The sequence below is a fragment of the Schistocerca piceifrons genome, chromosome 7, assembly GCF_021461385.2.
Source record: "Schistocerca piceifrons isolate TAMUIC-IGC-003096 chromosome 7, iqSchPice1.1, whole genome shotgun sequence".
Taxonomy (NCBI): Eukaryota; Metazoa; Arthropoda; class Insecta; order Orthoptera; family Acrididae; genus Schistocerca; species Schistocerca piceifrons.
Window position 1 is genome coordinate 265,239,842 of NC_060144.1, and position 23,350 is coordinate 265,263,191.

Consider the following 23,350-nt stretch of genomic DNA (forward strand, 5'->3'; position numbering starts at 1 on the left):
TCCTTGTCGCGTTCAAATTTCCGATAGTGCAACGGCACTTAATGCTACCTCCTATCGCAATATTTTCTTTGAAGTAGGAGAGGTGCATTATTAGCCCATATTACCCGAACCGAGGCCTACGAGAAAGACAGGTCGCGGCGCGTACGTCACGAAGGTAGGGCGGGCTCGCTCGTTCAACTCAGCAGAAAAACTGCGTTTCTTAACTTGTAACTGTGTCTGTATGTACAAACGAGAATTTCATCTTCTACTGGAATCCATTATTATAGAGTCTTACTGTTATTACTACTGCAATTGTAGGAGGTCTACAGGCCTAGTAATAATTTGTTACGGCTTTACCGGGGTACACAAAACTAAAACCATGCCAGAGTGATTATAAATTGCATAAGGCACCACACCTTGTATGCAGTGAGGACTGTTACGCAGAAGAGACTAAATGCTGTACACAAGCCGTTAAACCATTTTGTTGTATGACTAATAATATATGCAATTTTCGCTAGTACGTACACACCCAGTTGCGAATTTAACAGGTTTAGAAACGCATTTTGTCTTTTGAGTTGATCGAGCGAGCGACCTTCTCCTTGCGAGCAGCCTTGGTTGCGTTTCGTCACAGTGACTACACCCGATACGATCGTTCAAAAAAAAAAAAAAAAAAAAAAAAAAAAAAAAAAAAAAAAAAAAAAAAAAAAAAAAAGGCTCTGAGCAGTATGGGACTTAACGTCTGAGGTCATCAGTCCCCTAGAACTTAGAACTAATTAAACCTAACCAACCTAAGGACATCACACACATCCATGCCCGACGCAGGATTCGAACCTGCGACCGTAGCGGTCGCGCTGTTCCAGACTGAAGCGCCTAGAACCGCATGGCCACTGCGGCCGGCACGATCGTTCCCTACAGTGGTTGGGGTAAGCGTTTTATACCGTTGTACACGGAGATCGCAAGCCAACAACTGCTAGTTCCACTTTGCTTTTAAACCGAACTACACACCTGCCTATTTACTGTCGGTTAGTGACCTGCTCTCGGCCAAAATTGACGTTGCACTGATATAAGCCAATAGGAAACACTCCCGAAATAATCTGAAGATAGCTCATGGAAGGATGGAGCCGAAATATTTTTCGCGGTATACAGCGACGCCGGAAAGACTACAGGAGAGCTCTAGCCCAAGGTATCTGAGGAGTGCTCAAGCTCTGCGCTTTGTGATTCCGGTTTTCTTATTCAAGAGAATGCGCCTCATAAATGCTGTAGTTCTGGGTCTCTGCCTCTAATATTTTTTTGGAAAACTGTCGGAAGTTATATGAATTCCTTCCGCAGTTTTTAATAGCTAGGCAGTATTGAGGTTAAGCACAGGAACCGAGCACATGATTGTTAAAATTTTTGTGAGTCAAATGTTAAAGTATGTGGTATAATGTTTCTCTGTTATTGTAAACTTGAGAGGAGTTGGGATGTGGTACTAATGCGCAGTTGCAAGTTCCTTTAGCTACACCACCACTCCCCCTCCAAGGTTCGAGTTTTGTAAGAATATTACACCCACGCTGACTAGCTCTTCCGCTCATTTAAATTGTATGAATAAATGTACAAACAGTGGAATATACAGGATGGAATAATGACAATATTATGAAAACATTGAGTCACGGACAGGCACAACAAAAAGACAGCATGTAGTAAGCTTTCGATCAAAAGTTCTTCTTCTGAAGTAGACAACTCTCTCTCCCTCTCTCTCTCTCTCTCTCTCTCTCTCTCTCTCTCTCTCTCTCACACACACACACACACACACACACACACACACACACACACAACTCCAGTGCATGTGTGTGTGTGTGTGTGTGTGTGTGTGTGTGTGTGTGTGCGTGTATGTTGTCTATATCAGATTTCAGAATAAGGTCTTTTGGACGAAAGCTTACTTGTTTAGCAGTCTAAATTATTTGTATGGAGTGTAGCCATGCATGAAAATGAAACTTGGACGATAAGCAATTTAAACAGGAAGTGAATAGAAGCTTTGGAAATATGGTGCTAAAGAAGAATGCTGAAGATTAGATGGTTAAATCACGCAACTAATGAGGAGGCACTGAACAAATCTGGGAGAAAAGTTTGTGGTACAACCTAACCAAAAGAAGGGAACGGTTGGTAGGACATATTCTAGGCATCAAGGGATCACCAATTTAGAACTGGAAGGGAACTTGGGGGGTAAAAATCGTAAAGACAGACCAAGAGATGAATACAGTAAGCAGATTCAGAGAGATGTAGGTTGCAGTGGTTATTTGGAAATGAACAGAATTGCGCTGGGAAGAGTAGCATGGAGAGCTGCATAAAACCAGTCTTTTGACTGAAGACCACAACAACAACAACAACAAGAACAACAAATTTTCCCACTCATCATTTAATCTTCATCGGTGTGTGATTCCGTTAGACACCTCTTCATAAAGAGTTCTTGATCTTCTTCTTCGATGAATATATTACACATTTCTGTTTCTTGGTTCCGTTTTGAGTGTTCTATCCCCATTTTGTGCTTATTGGAATTTTTGAAATTGTGAGATATTTGTCCGAATATAGAATTCTGTCTTTGTGTACTGTAACATCCTACATCGTGGAATTTAACATATTACTGTCTATTACATTCTGGATTAATAATCAAAAACCTCGACTACTCCATGTAAACTTCTGAATATCTTTCTTGTGCAAGTAGATAATTGTTAATTTCGGCTGAGTGAAATCTGAAAATTGCATAAGGTCCTCTTGATTTTCATTTATTGTTACTTCTCCGAAAGTCCACATGAAATCTGGAATGGGTATTTTTGCCTATTTGAGCATTTAAATCTCAACTACTGATCATTACGTCACTCTTTACACGATTATCTGTAACATATTGCAGTATCTTATAAAACAGTTGTATGCCGTCTTTTTTCTTTCTCCAGTGTCGTATGCCACTGTCACCGATATTTGTCCTGTTTCTGTTTCAAAGCCTGGTGTTACCATTCTTTCTCGTTTCATCTTCTACTTATGATCTCTTAATATGGCTACGCCACGCAGAGCTCTTTTTTTTTTTTTTTTTTTGGTGTACCCCGTTACGTATAATTGTGTATTGGTTCAGATCTTTCGTTCCCTTGAATTTATTACTTTGTTCCAGTTAAAAGTAGCTATATTTGTAGAATGAGATTTTCTCTGTGCAGCGGAGTGTGCGCTGATATGAAACTTCCTGGCAGATTAAAACTGTGTGCCCGACCGAGACTCGAACTCGGGACCTTTGCCTTTCGCGGGCAAGTTCTCTACCAACTGAGCTACCGAAGCACGACTCACGCCCGCTACTCACAGCTTTACTTCTGCCAGTACCTCGTCTCCTACCTTCCAAACTTTACAGAAGCAGGAGAGCTTCTGTAAAGTTTGGAAGGTAGGAGACGAGGTACTGGCAGAAGTAAAGCTGTGCGTAGCGGGCGTGAGTCGTGCTTCGGTAGCTCAGTTGGTAGAGCACTTGCCCGCGAAAGCAAAGGTCCCAAGTTCGAGTCTCGGTCGGGCACACAGTTTTCATCTGCCAGGAAGCTATATTTGTACTTCTCTTCTTTATTTATCTCTCTAATTCTTGCTCTTTCATAATTACAGCTCTCGCATGCCATGTACCGAGTTTTAAAACATATTTTGTTCTTGATGCCGATGCAGTCCTCTTAACGTATTCAGGTGTATTTCAGTTGCTTCCATTCCGTTGTATACTGTGAGTAGACTGAAATTTGTTTTGTGTTGGAGCACTGCGGATCACCCTCTACTGAAAGAAGAGGGTTCGATTTCGGGGCTCCTTGGCTGCTTCACCTGGAACTCTTAACTTCACAACGTTTCTCGTATGTGATATATCTCAGCTTCCTATCAATAAACACATCTAGATCCGTCGCGCTCTTCTCTTTTAACTAAATTCCGACAGAGAGGGTTGCTGTTTCCGAACTTCAAGTCATTTTAGGAGGTGCCTGGTACCGCGTTACCTCGTCAATGGTTGCAGTCTTCGCTGTAACCCAGGCAAGGAAAACTCACGCGGTTCTGTCATCCGGGGTAACTTTCGCTCATCCCTGTCTTCCTTTCACAGAAAGGTGCAAGACTGGTTATGACAACAGGATCACCTGATGTCACGCTCAGTACAGAGTTTGCGCAGTGGCTACTTCATTAATATGTCCGGCGTCGCCTTGCCCGCACGCACGCACACCCACCCACACACACACACACACACACACACACACACACACACACAGTCAGCATTACTTTCGTAGATTCACAGTATCAAAACCTCTATTCTTCTCTCTACCAAAATAATCATGTGTGAATTATTTTATAGACACTTTTAAATATGAATATGAAACTCCGCTGCAGAGTGAAAATTTCATTCTGGACTTTTAAATATTTTTAGATTGAAATTCTAATAATTTTGCTTTATGATACTACGTTTTTAATATTTCTCCATCTTCTGGAAAACTAAAATATTACTCAAACGTAACTGTACCGAAAGTCTTCCCGACTTCTTGTATAGTTCTGAAAGGACTCTCATCTTCTTACTGTTATTATGCAGTTCTTCAGACGTGTTCGATATACCTGCACTTCTTTCCAAGCGAGAAACATAATTATACTAAAAAATAGTGTACCTAGGAACACGTGTTATTTCCTGGTGGGTGTTTTAATGTAGTGACTAATTTTAGAACACGTGAATGAACGCGCTCTGGAGACCACCATAAGTAGTTTCTGGCAGTTTATACAGTTTTTGTCGTCCAGAGAAATGATTGTGTTGTGCAGCGTTTGCAAATATTATGAGTTCTGTATAGTTCAAAAATGGTTCAAATGGCTCTGAGCACTATGGGACTCAACTGCTGAGGTCATTAGTCCCCTAGAACTTAGAACTAGTTAAACCTAACTAACCTATGGACATCACAAACATCCATGCCCGAAGCAGGATTCGAACCTGCGACCGTAGCGGTCTTGCAGTTCCAGACTGCAGTGCCTAGAACCGCACGGCCACTTCGGCCGGCTCTATATAGTTAGGTGCTGTACAATATATTAAAGCTACTTTGAGAATATTGTTGTTACTTCCATTATAGAGTCTTATGGTGTGTAGAATTCCAAAAATTTTTTAAATTTATATGTAACACGCCAATGGTTAAGCCATACTTGGTTAATAGTACACCGTCCACGTTCCACCTGGAAACGGAGATATTTTTTGCAGTCAGAAACGTGGTATGTTTGCAAATGAACTGAATTGCTTCAATGTCTTAACAATTTTGTGTGTCTCGGAAATGGAAACTTGGGTTTTTTGCCAACAGCTCCTGTTTTTAAATTTTTTTAACTTATAACTTGTTTTTTGTAATACTTCCTCTTTTTTGATTTCAGTAACTGAGTATCTTTATGCAGTAGAGTAGCTATGCAACAGATGGACTATTGAACACAGTATCTGGAAAAACTTTACTGTCCAGGAGTATTGTTTGTGATTTCAGAAAAAGACTGGAGCATATAAAGTGAACGCATCATGTCAAAATGGCTTCTAGAAGTGAAAATCTGTTAAGTCTTCCATGGTACAGCACTCACATCTAAGTAATTACGTTTTATTCTATAAGGCAGCTGACAAAAAAAGGCTTACACACCAACATAATAGCACTTTTGTAGTCCTGTATCATATTTCTCCACGTTCAGTGGTTTATTGACTATAACATAACTCAAATGTAGAAGCACTGTGCGCTTTATCAAATGCGAACACTTGAATACTGTGCGCTGAGATGGACTTGGTTATTCACTTATAACTGGCATTAACACTTCTTTAACTGTTTATGTGAGGAATATAATGTTAGTACTAAGTTATGGTTTTCCGAACTAAGTATCCTTTAAGTGGTAAAATCGTCTCAGATAAAATTGTTTAGGAACAAGTGTCATTGTGCAGCCACCCATGATGTCAAATTTGTTATCATAGCGATAAAGATATTGACATAAAACCAGAGAAATTTTGAAACATATGCGGATCTAGCTACTGTAAAGTAGAGAGTATGACCGGACAGTGCACAAGAGTAAAGATTTTGTAGGACTATGACTCTGCCAGTACTTCTATATTAAAGTGAGTAGCGAGTTCTGCATTCCAACAAAGTGGCCGCTAAGTAGAAAATTGAATGCAGATATGAAGTTCTAAGAAGATAGAAATGCTATTCCTTATCAGATTACATGAAAATAGAGACTGTGCATCAACGTCTAAAGAGAAAATGAAAGTAGAGTAAATATGTACCCCATCAGATGGCGTGAAAATCGAAGAATGGTAGGTAACACAAAATTTTCAAAATAGGTGTTAAATGGTAAACGAAATGGAAGAAGAGAATGAGATTTTTACCCTGCAGCGGAGTGTACGCTGATATGAAACTTCCTGACAGATTAAAACTGTGTGCCGGACCGGGACTCGAACTCGGGACTTTTGCCTTTCGCGGGCAAGTGCTCTACCAACTTTTTTTTTTTTTTTTTTTTTAATCTCATTTTGTTCGCTTTCATTCGTTGCATCTGCTCGGGGCGACATCCATTGAAGTTCGTTGTTGATCGATTAACTTAGTTTTTTTTTATTACAGAGGGCACGTAACCCTCTGACCGAACACTCTGAGCTACCGTGACGGCACTGAGCTACCCAAGCACGATTCACGCGCCGTCCTCACAGCTTTATTTCTGCCAGTAACTCGTCTCCTACCTTCCGAACTTAACAGAAGCTCTCCTGCGAACCTTCAGTTTGGAAGGTAGGAGACGAGGTACCGGCAGAAGTAAAGTTGTGAGGAGGAGGTGGGAGTCGTGCTTGGGTAGCTCAATGCCGGCACGGTAGCTCAGCGTGTTCGGTCAGAGGGTTTGACGACCTCTGTAACAAGAAAACTGAGTAGATAGATCAACGACGTACTTGAAAGGATGTCTGAGACGTCCGCCCCGAACAAATGGAACGAACAATAAAGAACAAAATGAGGTTAAAAAAAAAGTTGGTAGAGTTCTTGCCCGCGAAAGGCGAAGGTCCCGAGCTCGAGTCTCGGCACGGCACACAGTTTTAATATGCCAGAAAGTTTCGAAATGGAAGAGGAAAAAACAGCTGATAATACGGTATGGAGACAGAAAAGACTGCAAGCCTAATTCACGAGCTTCAGAGGATGAATAAATGTTTGTTTTTCCACATCAACAAAATCTCGTTCTGTTTGGTTTGTTTAAGCTAAACCGAGTAGCACAGTGGACATTTCGTTTTACTTCATCGTTTCCGAGATACAGTAACTCCAAATCGACGAGGCCGTCGGCACCGCGTATCTAGCTGTTCACTGGCCCAGCTACAGCGGTCCGACCGACGCTTTCGAAATTTCACGCTACATTTAGCTCCTTCAAAAACTTTGAATTTCTATCATTTCGCTCTGGCAGCCATAAAATGTGTAATTATCACATCCGTACTGTGCCGAGGCGTACGGTTTCATTTAATTAAAATGTATTGTTCCAGAATTCAGCTATGAATGCGAAGCGCACCGGTAGGGAAAAAAGAAGCAAAAAAGAGGCAAGCCGGTGAGCATTGGTGACGCGCTCTGGCGTGTCCAGTTGTGTAGCGCGCCCGCGGACAGAACACTGGACGCTAATTAGCCAGTCCCCGGCAGTACTATGTGCCGCCGCCGCTGCCGCCGCCGCCGCTGATGCGCCGTCACCCAAAACCACGGCACAGCAGCGACTCGCCGCTGTGCAGCGCCGCGTAGCGACTCGTGACTGCAACAGTTTGTTTTGGTGATCAGCTGTGTCGAGTAACGCGTTACCTGGGTGCTGACAAAAGCAAGGATCGCATCCTCTGCTGATGCACCGAGACAGTTGATACCTCACAACTTGGATGGGAAAGTTTTAAAGCAAACGCGTGGAAGGTTGTTCCCCATCTCTCGTCATATGTTATTACATGGAGTACACCTTATTACTTAACAATAATATCATCATTAAAATAAAAAAAAACTTGTTAAAAGGGTCACAGCTCTCACAATCTTAGAAACTTGAACAGGCTCAATTAATTGAAAACAAATTTTAACAATTTATACCATTAAGAACAGGGCTTAAAACCGGAAGTTTACTGTTCCGAAAAATGGGAAAAGTCACATCACCTGAGCGTGGCTGCAAGAAAGTCCAACAAACAATTTTATCAATAAATGAATTACAATGACAGCCATTAAATGTACTAACAATTTCGAATCTTAAGTAACCGATACACAACTGGATAACACACATCCAAATGAATGGATCATGAATGGCTCAAATGGCTCTGAGCACCATGGGACTTAACATCTGAGGTCATCAGTCCCCTAGAGCTTAGAATTACTTAAAGCTATCCAACCTAAGGACATCCCACACATCCATGCCCGAGGCAAGATTCGAACCTGCGACCGTAGCGGTCGCACAGTTCCAGACTGAAGCGCCTAGAACCGCTCGGCCACTCCGGCTGGCGAAGTGTCTACAAAAAACTGAGCAACAGACGGGGCCGTGTGGATACTGAAGAGCCAAAGAAACTGGTATAGGTATGAGTATTGAAATACAGTGATATGTAAACAGGCAGAATACGGTGATGCGGTCCACAACACCTGTATTAGACAACGAGTGTCTGGCGCAGTTGTTAGGTCGGTTACTGCTACTACACTGACAGGTTATCAAGATTTAAGTGAGTTTGACGTGGTTTTACAGTCGGCACACGGGCGATGGGAGGTGGTGATGAAGTGGGGATCTTCCCGTACAACCAATTCACGAGTGTACCTTGAATATCAGGAATCGGGTAAAACATCAGATCTCCGACATCGCGGCGGCCAGAAAAGGATCCTGCAAGAACGAGTCCAACGACAACTGAAGAGAATTGTTCAGCGTGACAGAAATGCAACCCTTCCGCAAATTGCTGCATATTTCAACGCTGGGCCATCAACAAGTGTCAGTGTGCGAACCATTCGACGAAACATCGACGATATGGGATTTCGGAGCCGAAGGCCCGCTCGTGTACCCTTGATGACTGCATGACACAGAGGTCTACGCCTCTCCTGGGCATCAAAATAGACATTGGACTATTGATGACTGAAAACATGTTGCCTGGTCGGAAGAGTCTAATTTCAAATTGTATCGACTGTATGGTCATATATGGGTATGGAGACAACCTCACGAATCCATGGACCCTGCATGTCAGCAGGGCACTGTTGAAGCTGGTGGAAGCTCAGTAATGGTGTGCGATGTGTGCAGTTGGAGCGATATGGGGACCCCTAATACGTTTAGATACGACTCTCACAGGTGACACGTACGTAAGCATTGTCTGATCACCTCCATCCATTCATGTCCATTGTGCACTGTAACGGACTTGGGCAATTCCAGCAAGACAATGAGACACCCCACAGGTCCAGAATTGCTTCAGACTGGCTCCAGGAACACTCTTCTGAGTTTAAATACTTCCACTGTCCATCAGACTCCCCATACATGAACATTACTGAGCATATCTGGGATGCCTTGCCGAAGAGATCTCCAGCCACTCGTATTCTTACGCATCTATAGACAGTCCTGCAGGATTCATGGTGTAAGTTCCTTCGAGCCCTACTTTATATATTAACCGCGCGACCGCTACGGTCGCAGGTTCGAATCCTGCATCGGGCATGGATGTGTGTGACGTCCTTAGGTTAGTTAGGTTTAAGTAGTTCTAAGTTCTAGGGACTGATGACCTCAGAAGCTAAGTCCCATAGTGCTCACAGCCATATTTTTCTACTTCATACATTAGTCGATTCCATGTGACGTCGTGTTGCATCTCTTCTGCGTGCTCGAGGGGGACCCTACACGATATTAGGCGCATTTTTTTTTTTTTTTTTTTGAGCACGTGCACACCAAGCACTATCTCTGTTGGGAATTAGAAATGGCGTATTAGGGTTAATGGTTAGCTGACGCAACGCTAGTGGTTTGTAACGAGCTGGGAGTATGGGTCACTTGGGGAGCGTGCACGGCTGGCCGACAATTAGCCTTCAGCGGCGAAGCAGCTCGGACGGTGTTACGCCCTTCCGCACGTGTGCGCGAGAGCTGTTTACGCTTTGTGTGTAGCGTGTGTCGCGGTGATACGTAGAGCGAAACACGGCATTGTCTTTTCGCAAATTGGCACTGAAATTTAGTTTTGTTAACGAATGTGGTAGACCAAACGCTTGCGAGATAGAACATTATTTATGGGATGAGGTAAAAGTCTAACCTGACTTTCTAGTGGGAATAAAATTATCCACAGTCAGCAGCGTGGTCTATGCCAAGCTCATTAATGAAACGACTACCCCGAGCCGGCCGGAGTGGCCGTGCGGTTCTAGGCGCTACAGCCTGGAACCGAGCGACCGCTACGCTCGCAGGTTCGAATCCTGCCTCAGGCATGGATAAGTGCGATGTCCTTAGGTTAGGTTTAATTAGTTCTAAGTTCTAGGCGACTAATGACCTCAGAAGTTAAGTCGCATAGTGCTCACAGCCATTTGAACCATTTTTACTACCCTGGCACCGACAAGGACTTCGTTTCTGTCATTCGGACAGGAATGTTGGAGTGGTTGCAGCTGAACACGCCGGCAAGGGAGCAAGGGACGAAGAACGATTAGGCTCTTTGAGATTGCATACGAAGTACCAGAAGAATTGGTGACAGACGCATTGCGTCCTTATGGAACTTTTCTATTCCATGTGGTTGAGAAATGGGCGAGTTTCTAAACGCATCCTGGCCTAAATCGTGCCAAACAAACACGGATCGAACTACGGAAACGTGTTCCGTGATATCTGTACATCACTGGTTGCAGGGCGATTGTCACCTATCAACCACGAACGTGTTATGGGTGTGGGAAGGAGGGACACGTACGTTCTGAGAGTACTCAACGAAAATTGTTACAGCTGCCACGGGATGATCCAACACTCACACCGCATCCGATGATGCCCCCCAATGACCTATGTAGCGGTATTATGCAATGACGTAGGACGCGCTGCAGAAACGTACCGGAATGTACAGGGAGAGGTAGACCGCGGCGAACCATGGAAGGATGACGTTGCGCTGGACCGCCTACAGCAGTCACAGGAGGTCCTTTCTTTCGTGCAGCTCGCGGCCCCTTCGGATACAGCACTTACGGACGTTGATAATTCGACGGCGAACATCAAGAGGCCATGCTGACCTCTGATTCCGAGGCTCGGCAGCGGGAACAGCAATCACCAAGAAGCCGGAAGAAGCGCCCCCTCACGGTGGAGAACGACCAACCAGATACAGCAGGGAATGCTGAGACGTTTCCGGGTACAGAGCAGACAACCATGGATACAGAACTGCTTAGTGTGGATGAAGGGGTGGCCAGCGGGACGGCGACAAGACCCTCCTATGACGATGCTCTAGAGACAGCGGAAGAGTCCGATCGACGTCCACAGAATATTGTGGAGGCTATGGCACTTACAACGTACGACAACGATGGGACGCTGGAGGACTGGTCACAAGACTCACCCAGTGGGGAACAGATGATGCTGTAGGAGCTGGACCTACACACTCTCTCGATGTAAGACGGAACGTGTGCACGGAGTAATGGGAGACAACTTGAGGGGACGGTGGGGGCCGGTAGAAAGGAAGCTGCCTGTGTACGGAAGTATTAGCTACCGTACGATGCCCTATCTACGTTGACAGCCATGCAACAAGCTTATCGAATACTGTCTTTAACATCGATAGCATTGGGACGCCTGTAAAAATGAACATGCTCAGTGACGTGTTAAGGGCTGCAGACATAGACATAGCGTTTACAGGAGGTTCTGGTGCCTTCCCCCTCGGTCTTTTACGGTTATGATATTTACTATTCTCCTTGTGACTCGATAGGCGTTGGCACTGCTATGATGCTGAAGAAAGGATTACGTGCAGATGAAGGAGTGTATTTGCGTTCGTCCCGTGGTACGGCCGTTACCATATGTGGAGTACGTTTGAACAATATGTACGCGCCGTCAGGCTCTGATAAGAGAAGGGAACGTGCAGATTTTTACACTCGTGAGGCCCACCGTTGTTCTAGGGACGATATGATGTTTGCATACTCGGCGGAGATTTTAACTGTGTGCTCGACAGGACCAACATCCTAACTGTACTCCAAGACAAGAACTTCGGAAGCTGGTCAACAGGATGGAATTAGTCGATACTGAAGTATTGCAACCTACTGGGATATGCATTTTTCACGAACCACTCCTAGAGCCGTTTGGATCGGATCTATGCTTCAAGAAGTTAGCGATGAAGACGGTGGAAGCAGAAATCTGGCAGACCGCGTTAACAGATTATGAGGCATATGTTCGTACGGTTATCCTTGCTAGACAGCAGGTGTGAAGACGGAGGGGTAATTGTAAGATGAACGTCTCCCAAATGCGTGATGCACAATGCCGACACATGGTGGAAGACGCGTGGCATGGCTTCCTCCTCCTAAGAAATTCTTATGGTTCTGTCGTACAGTGGTTGATCGAGTGAAATGAGCCAACTTTACGCTGAACGTTAGTAGGTTACAGGGAGAAGGTTTCTCGATGGCAGCGCACGACCTCTGACTTTTAATTTACGGCTCTCCGGGAACTGTTCGCTCAACCAGGTACACTACAAAGTCAGACAGCAGTCCACCGCTTCAAGGCGATGCTGAGACAAATTAGGACGCTAAGGATGGTGGATACGACGATGCGAGCAAGGTTGCAGTATCGTCTATTCAACGAACTTCCCTCGATGCATTATGTAATACAGAAAAAGAAGAAGGAGACGGAGGGCGTTAATTCATGAGATGGAGCTCGGTAATGACCGTTATTTTTCAACACAAAGGGGCATAGCACAGACATTCACGGATCATTTTAGCAGATTCTATGCGAGCAACGCGGAGGCCCAGAATGAGCTGGGGAGCGTCCTTGACGAGAAACCAGACGTGACTCGTGGGAAAGTGGAAACAGACGTGTGAGGAGCTGGGGGAAGTGATTATATAAGGGGCCTTCAACAAGGTCCCAGGCCCTGATAGTTTCCCTTTGGAATTTTACCTTGCCTTTGGTATCATTATGGCACCGATTTGGCTATGCATGTTTAATGAGCTTCTGCGGCAAGAAGTCTCTATATCCGTTGAATTCACGAAAGAGATCGTGATCCCAATAACCTAGCAACGTGGCGCGGCAAACGATCACGTGATTTTCGTCCCCTTGAACCTCCTTAATATACAAGATTTTTTTTGGAAATTGCAGAGGTCATCCGGGCCCTAAGCTTAGCCACTACTTAACCTAAATTAAACTTACACTAAGAACAACACACAAACACACACACACACACACACACACACACGCACACACACACGAACATGCCCGAGGGAGCACTCAAACCTCCGACGGGGGGGAGCCATTCGGACCGTGAAAAGGCGCCTCAGACCGAGCGGCTACAAGATCTTTATGCGCGTAATGGACAGTCGTATCAAAACGTCTTTAGCGGATCGAATACTTGCCGACCAGACGCGTCTTGGCGGCATCAGTAATATCCACACAGCCTTGGGAGACTCGTGGCGTTAAGTCGCCCTGCGGCAGCAAGCCGCCTCTGGGGGTACTGGCTGCTAAAGATTCTGATCATGCCTTTGATAGGCTATCGGCTGGGTCATTTTTACCTGGTACCTCGCGGCGGTGATGAATAGGATGGGTGTCTCGCCATTACTGACCACTGCAGTGATGCGGCTGCTGCACGGCGCCAGATCAGTGATGGTGATCAATGGTCGGAAAACAATTTTAAGATCTTAATATCTGTCGGACAGGGTTGCGCCTTCTCGATCCTCCTATGTGCGATCGCCTTAGAGCTGTGCCTCGTAGGCCTTTGCCACCGACTTACTGAAACCTCCCTGCGTCTTCTATCATTCAGACGTAGAGCATACTCAGTTGACATTGTGTTCCTTGTCCGAAATGATGGGGAGACTCGCTCAGCACAGGACTGGCTACAGACATACGAGATGGCACCTGGCAGCGAAATTAAATTCCGAAAATCATGTATGTGGGGCGTGGACCAGAACCAGGAATGGGAGATACCTTAACTGTGGTGCAAATCCTCCCATGTTTGGGCAACACCTTTCACGAGGAGACGGCAGGAACACCTGCGGACACTTACCAACGGTTGTTGTTCGGAGTTCGCACGTCTGTGCGACTAAACGCCCTACGGTAGATGGATATGCTGCAGGGAGTGTCACTCATCAACCTTTATCTCGCTCGAATGACGTGCCACCTGACACACATTCTCCCCTTGACGCGCACGATGACTTTGAGGATTCAGGAGGATTTTCCGTACTATGTAAACTTGAGACAGCTCTTTGTTGTTGTTGCTGTGGTCTTCAGTTCTGAGACTGGTTTGATGCAGCTATCCATGCTACTCTATCCTGTGCAAGCTTCTTCATCTCCCAGTAGCTACTGCAGCCTACATCCTTCTGAACCTGCTTAGTATATTCATCTCTTCGCCTCCCTCTACGATTTTTACCCTCCACGCTGCCCTCCAGTACCAAATTGGTGATCCCTTGATGCCTCAGAACATGTCCTACCAACCGATCCCTTCTTCTAGTCAAGTTGTGCCACAAACTCCTCTTCTCCCCAATTCTATTCATTACCTCCTCATTAGTTATGTGATCTACCCATCTAATCATCAGCATTCTTCTGTAGCACCACATTTCGAAAGCTTCTATGCTCTTCTTGTCTAAACTATTTATCGTCCATGTTTCACTTCCATACATGGCTACACTCCATACAAATACTTTCAGAAACGACTTCCTTACACTTAAATCAATACTCGATGTTAACAAATTTCTCTTCTTCAGAAACGCTTTCCTTGCCATTGCCAGTCTACATTTTATATCCTCTCTACTTCGACCATCATCAGTTATTTTGCTCCCCATATAGCAAAACTCCTTTACTATTTTATGTGTCTCATTTCCTAATCTAATTCCCTCAGCATCACCCGACTTACTTCGACCACATTCCATTATCCTTGTTTTGCTTTTCTTGATGTTCATCTTAGATCCTCCTTTCAAGACACTGTCCATTCCTTTCAACTGCTCTTCCAAGTCCTTTGCTGTCTTTGACAGAATTACAATGTCATCGGCAAACCTCAAAGTTTTCATTTCTTCTCCATGGATTTAACACCTACTCCGAACTTTTCTTTCGTTTCCTTTACTGCTTGCTCAATATACAGATCGAATAACATCTGGGAGAGGCTGCAACCCTGTCTCACTCCCTTTCCAACCACTGCTTCCCTTTCATGTCCCAGACTCTTATAAATGCCATCTGGTTTCTGTACAGATTGTAAATAGCCTTTCTTTCCCTGTATTTTACTCATGGCACCTTCAGAATTTGAAAGAGAGTATTCCAGCCAACATTGTCAAAAGCTTTCTCTAAGTCTACAAATGCTAGAAACGTAGGTTTGCCTTTCCTTAATCTTTTTTCTAAGATAAGGTCAGTAATGCCTCACGTGTTCCAGTATTTCTACGGAATCCAAACTGATCTTCCCCGAGGTCAGCTTCTACCAGTTTTTCCATTCGTCTATAAAGAATTCGCGTTAGTATCTTGCAGCTGTGACTTATTAAACTGATAGTTCGGTAATTTTCACATCTGTCAACACCTGCTTTCTTTGGGATTGGAATTATTTTATTCTTCTTGACGTCTGAGGGATTTTCACCTGTCTCATACATCTTGATCACCAGATGGTAGAGTTTTGTTAGGCCTGGCTCTCCCAAGGCTGTCAGTAGTTCTAATGGAATGTTGTCTACTCAAGGGGCCTTGTTGCGACTCAGGTCTTTCAGTGCTCTGTCAAACTCTTCTCGCAGTATCATATCTCCCATTTCATCTTCATCTACCTCCTTTTCTATTTCCATAATATCGTCCTGAAGAACATCGCCCCTGTTTAGACCCTCTATATACTCATTCCACCTTTCTGCTTTCCCTTCTTTACTTAGAACTGGGTTTCCATCTGAGCTCTTGATATTCATACAAGTGGTTCTCATTTCTCCAAAGGTCTCTCAAATTTTCCTGTAGGCAGTATCTATCTTACACCTAGTGAGATAAGCCTCTACATCCTTACATTTGTCCTCTAGCCGTCCCTGCTTAGCCATTTTGCACTTCCTGTCGATCTCATTTTTGAGACGTTTGTATTCCTTTTTGCCTGCTTCATTTACTGCATTTTTATATTTTCTCCTTTCATCAATTAAATTCAATATTTCTTCTGTTACCCAAGGATTTCTACTAGCCCTCGCCTTTTTACCTACTTGATCCTCTGCTGCCTTTACTATTTCATTCCTCAAAGCTACCCATTCTTCTTCTTCTGTATTTCTTTCCCCCATTCTTGTCAATTGTTCCCTTATGCTCTCCCTGAATGTACAACCTCCGGTTTAGTCAGTTTATTCAGGTCCCATCTCCTTAAATTCCCACCTTTTTGTAGTTTCTTCAGTTTTAATCTACAGTTGATAATCAATAGATTGTGGTCTTAGTCCATCTGCCCCTGGAAATGTCTTACAATGTAAAATCTGGTTCCTAAATCTCTGTCTTACCATTGTATAATCTAATTGAAACCTTATCGTATCTCCAGGATTCTTCCATGTATACAACCTTCTTTCATGATTCTTGAACCAAGTGTTAGCTATGATTAAGTTAAGCTCTGTGCAAAATTCTACTAGGCGCCTTCCTCTCTCATTTCTTATCCCCAATCCACATTCACCTACCACGTTTCCTTCTCTTACTTTTCCTATTGTCGAAATCCAGACACCCATGACTATTAAATTTTCGTCTCCTTTCACTACCTGAATAATTTCTTTTATCTCATCTTACATTTCATCAATTTCTTCATCATCTGCAGAGCTAGTTGGCGTATAAACTTGTACTACTGTAGTAGGCGTGGGCTTCGTGTCTGTCTTGGTCACAATAATGCGTTCACTATGATGTTTGTAGTAGCTTACCCGCACTCCTATTTTTTTATTTATTATTAAACCTACTCCTGCATTACCCCTATTTGATTTTGTATTTATAACCCTGTATTCACCTGACCAAAAGTCTTGTTCCTCCTGCCACCGAACTTCACTAATTCTCACTATATCTAACTTTAACCTATCCATTTCCCTTTTTAAATTTTCTAACTTACCTGCCCGATTAAGGGATCTGACATTCCACGCTCCGATCCGTACAGGGCCAGATCATTCAATCAACCAGACTGTTGTCCCTGCAACTACTGAAAAGGCTGCTGCCCCTCTTCAGGAACCACACGTTTGTCTGGCCTCTCAACAGATACCCCTCCGTTGTGGTTGCACCTACGGTACGGCTATCTGTATCGTTGAGGCACGCAAGCCTCCCCACCAACGGCAAAGTCCATGGTTCATGTGGGGGGGGGGGGGGTACAGTACAGTAGGTACAGTATAATACACTTACCCTCCCAACGCGATAAGGGAGGCGTTAGCTAAACGCAGTGGCTTGGATCAGAGGAATGACGGTCCATTACATATATCGAGATACATACACGAACGTACTGGATTACTGGCAATATTGCAAGACGGACATACAAAACTGCTACGGCTACGAATGTGCAAGGACAGGTATACAAATTTCCTGGGTCCACCTGATAGTTGGGTTATGCCAGGTGCGCATAGATCAACGGTAGTGCTGTCTTTTGTGAAACCGACCAAGTAAAGTGATCAACTAAGGAAAACTACGCGAGTATGCGACCCAGGAAAAACTAACAGTTACAAAGCTAGCAATGGAATGTTTCTTTTAATTTTGTTTCTGCATATCCTTGGCTCGAATCTCGTCACATGTAGAGAATCTTTTTATTTCTCTAGATGTAATCAAAAGACGTAGATTATTATTTTTATTCAGTTAATTGGTTTAAGCGCATTTTTTTATTTCAAATACTTCGCAGCATATTTTTCATCATCATATCCATTTCTTATTTGCTCTTACCTTTTCCCTATTATTGTTTCTTCCGTTGGCATCCTAATTGTGTCACCTATAATCCGCAAGCAAGTGCCAACTACGACAGCTCCTCAGTTGCTAATGTGGAAGACCGTGCAGCCATATATTAAATAATAAAATCTTAAGTGAGAGATTCGGGTTCGAATTCCGTTCCGGCACTACTTTTCACTTGTTTCCGCCCATTAATTTCGATGCCCAAATGCGACTATCATTGAAAACCTTTGAATAGTATTTGTATGTCCGCTCGATTACACTCATATATCTGTTCTTCCGGACGTGTCCGAACGATCTGACACTACATATACAGGGTGCTCTAACATTCCTCTTACAAATTTCTAGAACTTGTAGAGGTAACTGAGTAGACAATACTTTGAATTGGTACCCATGTACGGAAACATACCGTTTCCTTTCTATAGTCGTTTAAAAGCATATTTGTTAGAGAGGAATGTAACAGGGTGATCAAGGTGGGGGGCGGGGCGGTTACGTTTGATTCGCTGATGTCATTTGATGTCTGTCCTACCTCTCTGACCTGGTTCAAGCCTCATTCACGCGTCTGTGAGTGTTAGAGCAGCATGGTTGAGTACACGCTTGCAGAATACACCGACGTTATCCTTCTGCATGCTGAAGCTCACGGTAATGGAAGAACTACTCGTCACCTTTGTCAATATCGTCATTCACAACGTTCGACTACATTATATACCCTTTTCGTAACAATTACTCAACAACTTCGGGAAAGGGGTATCTTCACTGTTAGACGAGTGACTGTCGTGCCGCAGCGAAACACCGCACACTTGACCTAGTGTAACTGATAACAACAGTTTCCCTTTTATTTCTTTGGCTATTAATGATTGGAATTGTGAAACAAGTGATGTACTGAATAAAGCCTAATAAATTAACTGTAAAAGTGGTAGCGTTACCAACATGTTTTCGAATGGTTGTCGCACGGAAACGGTACTTTCAGATTCAAAATATTATATACTCAGTCCACTCAGCAAGTCCTAGAACTTTGTAATTGAAAATTTAGAGCACCCTGCATATATGTGTAATGGCAAGATAGATGTTGGTAATCACCACGAAACACAGGAAACCATACAAAAGGATCGGAGAATAGAATGCAGTGGAAGATATAACAATGGTCGTAAAGAAACTGAAATGGAGGGCATAAGTGCAGATATATCTGTTGGTGACCGCGGGGGCATTCTGAGCAACATTACATTAGCGTTTACGACATTAGCAGACTAACATTTGCAGCCATAACAAGTGGTATGTTGTTGGGTTAGTTAGTACCACCAAGTACATGTGGCAAGAGTAAGCCATTAATTCAGTCAGGTGTTGAAGTGTGAACATGTGGATGCAAAACGGGTAGCCTATACTGATGGGAGCGGTGCACGTATTGGTGCAATATAACAATGCAGAAAATAACAGCTCACAAAGTTTATGATCTGTGTATTTGTGTGCGCGTGTGTGTGTGTATGTGTGTGTGTGTGTGTGTGTGTGTGTGTGAGAGAGAGAGAGAGAGAGAGAGAGAGAGAGAGAGAGTGAGTGGAAAGAAAAATCAACCAACACAGTGCCGTGTGTATATATTAAGGAACCCTATACAAAATAATCTGCGCTTCTACCCATTATAGCCTGTACTGTGAGGTGAAAGGATGGTAGATCGATGAAGGAAGTTAATTACAGTTTCTAAGAGACAAGACAGTGGCGACTAACTAATGGAATTTGGATAGACATAATTGAAAATACGCAAAAACAGCGCATATGTGTGTCATTAATGGCAATAACGAATAGAAAAGTATGGACGAGGTCAGCAGCAAATGTCAAACACCTGATGATAATGATGTATACTGTTGCTGTATAGTTTCAGATAACACATTTATTTTATTTTATGGGTGAAGTGGCAATCCATAGCCCATATATATTACATAGCCCTTCTGCAATTGCGCTGTAATTACGTGACATTTTGGCTTGTGACTTCACAAATTTTAGTTTTATGTAATTGCTTTTTACGCTGCACATAAAACACTGTTAGTAGATGCATGATCTACATCTACATCTACATTTATACTCCGCAAGCCACCCAACGGTGTGTGGCGAAGGGCACTTTACGTGCCACTGTCATTACCTCCCTTTCCTGTTCCAGTCGCGTATGGTTCGCGGGAAGAACGACTGTCTGAAAGCCTCCGTGCGTGCTCTAATCTCTCTAATTTTACATTCGTGATCTCCTCGGGAGGTATAAGTAGGGGGAAGCAATGTATTCGATACCTCATCCAGAAACGCGCCCTCTCGAAACCTGGCGAGCAAGCTACACCGGGATGCAGAGCGCCTCTCTTGCAGAGTCTGCCACTTGAGTTTATTAAACATCTCCGTAACGCTATCACGCTTACCAAATAAACCTGTGACGAAACGCGCCGCTTTTCTTTGGATCTTCTCTATCTCCTCCGTCAGACCGATCTGGTACGGATCCCACACTGATGAGCAATACTCAAGTATAGGTCGAACGAGTGTTTTGTAAGCCACCTCCTTTGTTGATGGACTACATTTTCTAAGCACTCTCCCAATGAATCTCAACCTGGTACCCGCCTTACCAACAATTAATTTTATATGATCATTCCACTTCAAATCGTTCCGCACGCATACTCCCAGATATTTTACAGAAGTAACTGCTACCAGTGTTTGTTCCGCTATCATATAATCACACAATAAAGGATCCTTCTTTCTATGTATTCGCAATACATTACATTTGTCTATGTTAAGGGTCAGTTGCCACTCCCTGCACCAAGTGCCTATCCGCTGCAGATCTTCCTGCATTTCGCTACAATTTTCTAATGCTGCAACTTCTCTGTATACTACAGCATCATCCGCGAAAAGCATCATGGAACTTCCGACACTATCTACTAGGTCATTTATATATATTGTGAAAAGCAATGGTCCCATAACACTCTCCTGTGGGACGCCAGAGGTTACTTTAACGTCTGTAGACGTCTCTCCATTGATAACAACATGCTGTGTTCTGTTTGCTAAAAACTCTTCAATCCAGCCACACAGCTGGTCTGATATTCCGTAGGCTCTTACTTTGTTTATCAGGCGACAGTGCGGAACTGTATCGAACGCCTTCCGGAAGTCAAGAAAAATAGCATCTACCTGGGAGCCTGTATCTAATATTTTCTGGGTCTCATGAACAAATAAAGCGAGTTGGGTCTCACACGATCGCTGTTTCCGGAATCCATGTTGATTCCTACATAGTAGATTCTGGGTTTCCAAAAACGACATGATACTCGAGCAAAAAACATGTTCTAAAATTCTACAACAGATCGACGTCAGAGATATAGGTCTATAGTTTTGCGCATCTGCTCGACGACCCTTCTTGAAGACTGGGACTATCTGTGCTCTTTTCCAATCATTTGGAACCCTTCGTTCCTCTAGAGACTTGCGGTACACGGCTGTTAGAAGGGGGGCAAGTTCTTTCGCGTACTCTGTGTAGAATCGAATTGGTATCCCGTCATGTCCAGTGGACTTTCCTCTATTGAGTGATTCCAGTTGCTTTTCTATTCCTTGGACACTTATTTCGATGTCAGCCATTTTTTCGTTTGTGCGAGGATTTAGAGAAGGAACTTCACTACTACTACTACTAGTACTACTAGTGATCAGTCCCAGTGGACTGCACGCATCTACAAGTTCCCTTCTCCACTGTATTCTGTCCATTACTGCTATCCGCCATCCGTTCACATCTATTGAGACTTGGTTTAAATCTTCATGGAGTCCATCCCTCCAACGCTTCTTGGGTCTCCCTGACAGCCTCTTTCCTGTAAGTGTGAAATCCAGGATATCCGAGGCCATCTGCGATCCTCCATCCGGGCCACATGGCCGGCCCACTGCATTCGTTTGGCTTTGACAGTTCCTGCTTGGTTGAGCTGCTGGTATAGTTCCTCAAGCACTTGGTTGTATCTGATCCTCCATTCCCCTGTATCTGCATCCAGAACCGGACCTAAGACCTTCCGAAGCACTTTTCTCTCAAAAACGAGGAGCTTATGAAAGTCCTGTTTCCTGATACTCCATATCTCACAGCCATATAGAACAACAGGCTGGATCGGGGTTTTGTACAGTCGAATCTTGAACTGTCTGGAGAGATATCTGGACCAAAGCAGTTGTGCTAAGCTGTGGTAAGATCAGTTTCCTGCTTGTATTCTGGTATTGGCCTCTGCTTCACGTGACGAGTTCTCAGTGAAAAGTGCCTATAGGTATTTGAATTCTTGCACTCAATTGTAGGACTGGTCCCCAACCTGCAGTGATTGTAGATGATCAGCAGTCTGACAATGACCATGCGTCATAACGAGGTACTCTGTCTTGGCTTCATTTGTGTTTAGCCCAAATTTGCTGGCGGTTTCCTTTAGTGCTTTGGTCATTTGCTCCAACTCCTCTTCCGACCTAGAAAGTAAACAGACTTCACTAAAGTAAAAAACTGTAAATTTTTTTAAAAACTGCCCTCTCTTAATGCATTCTTGGTTGGTTACCACGGATCGTTTATATGGCATTCCAGTGCGGTTCCCCTTGGAAACTCGGCTGTATCGCAACACATTCTGGCTGCTGGGGACTGCTCGCAATGTCTTGGCAGCCTGCAGTAAAGACTAGAGACCCCACATTCGCTGTGACTAAACGTAAGCATATTTACCGGCACTCTTAAGAAAAGCTCCGCACAACACAGCGGCGCCAGCATCACTCCAGGCGACGTCACAATCACGGAACTGTTTTCCTACACTGGTCAAGTGCCGCCTGGAAATCGATTGCGTGCTTTCCGCCGAGGGCGCATATAATGAGCCGCCCGGCTCATTTGCCAATATAGTTTTCATGGAGTTCACGCTGTGTTCTCACCGATTTCAGATCTTGAGCATTAGTCGTCTCCATGAGTACTCAAGCAGACAGTATCATCGACCCCGTCGAGAAAAATTCTACCCACAAACATGCTCCCGAGTCGCCCCGACATCGCCCCGAGCGGTTGGCGCCTGTCACCGATTACAGCCTCGTGTGTTCAGCTTCGCAAGCTCCACGAGCCACTGCACGACGTCTGTGCAGCCATCGCTCATTCAACGACCACAGACTCGCAGGACGCAACCTACCAAACGTCCTTTAACGCGCTCGGCTGTCATCAGGTGCAACCGTTGTTTACCACTGACCACGGACCCCTAGGCCTCGGCATTTACGGACGCTGTAAGAAACTTTCTATTTCATTGATTAAACCCATAGTCGGATCGGTATAGGTTGGTCCTTGACAATTGCAGTGGGGTGGGCGCAGCAGCTTCGCGTACACCTACTGCAATCAATCACGTTACGCCATTTTTAAAACGTCTCTATACCAACGCCTCAGTGTTTCCGGAGTGCTATAGACTGCTATTGCTTTCGCCTACAGCCGTGGGCACTTCGTAATTGACAGCTG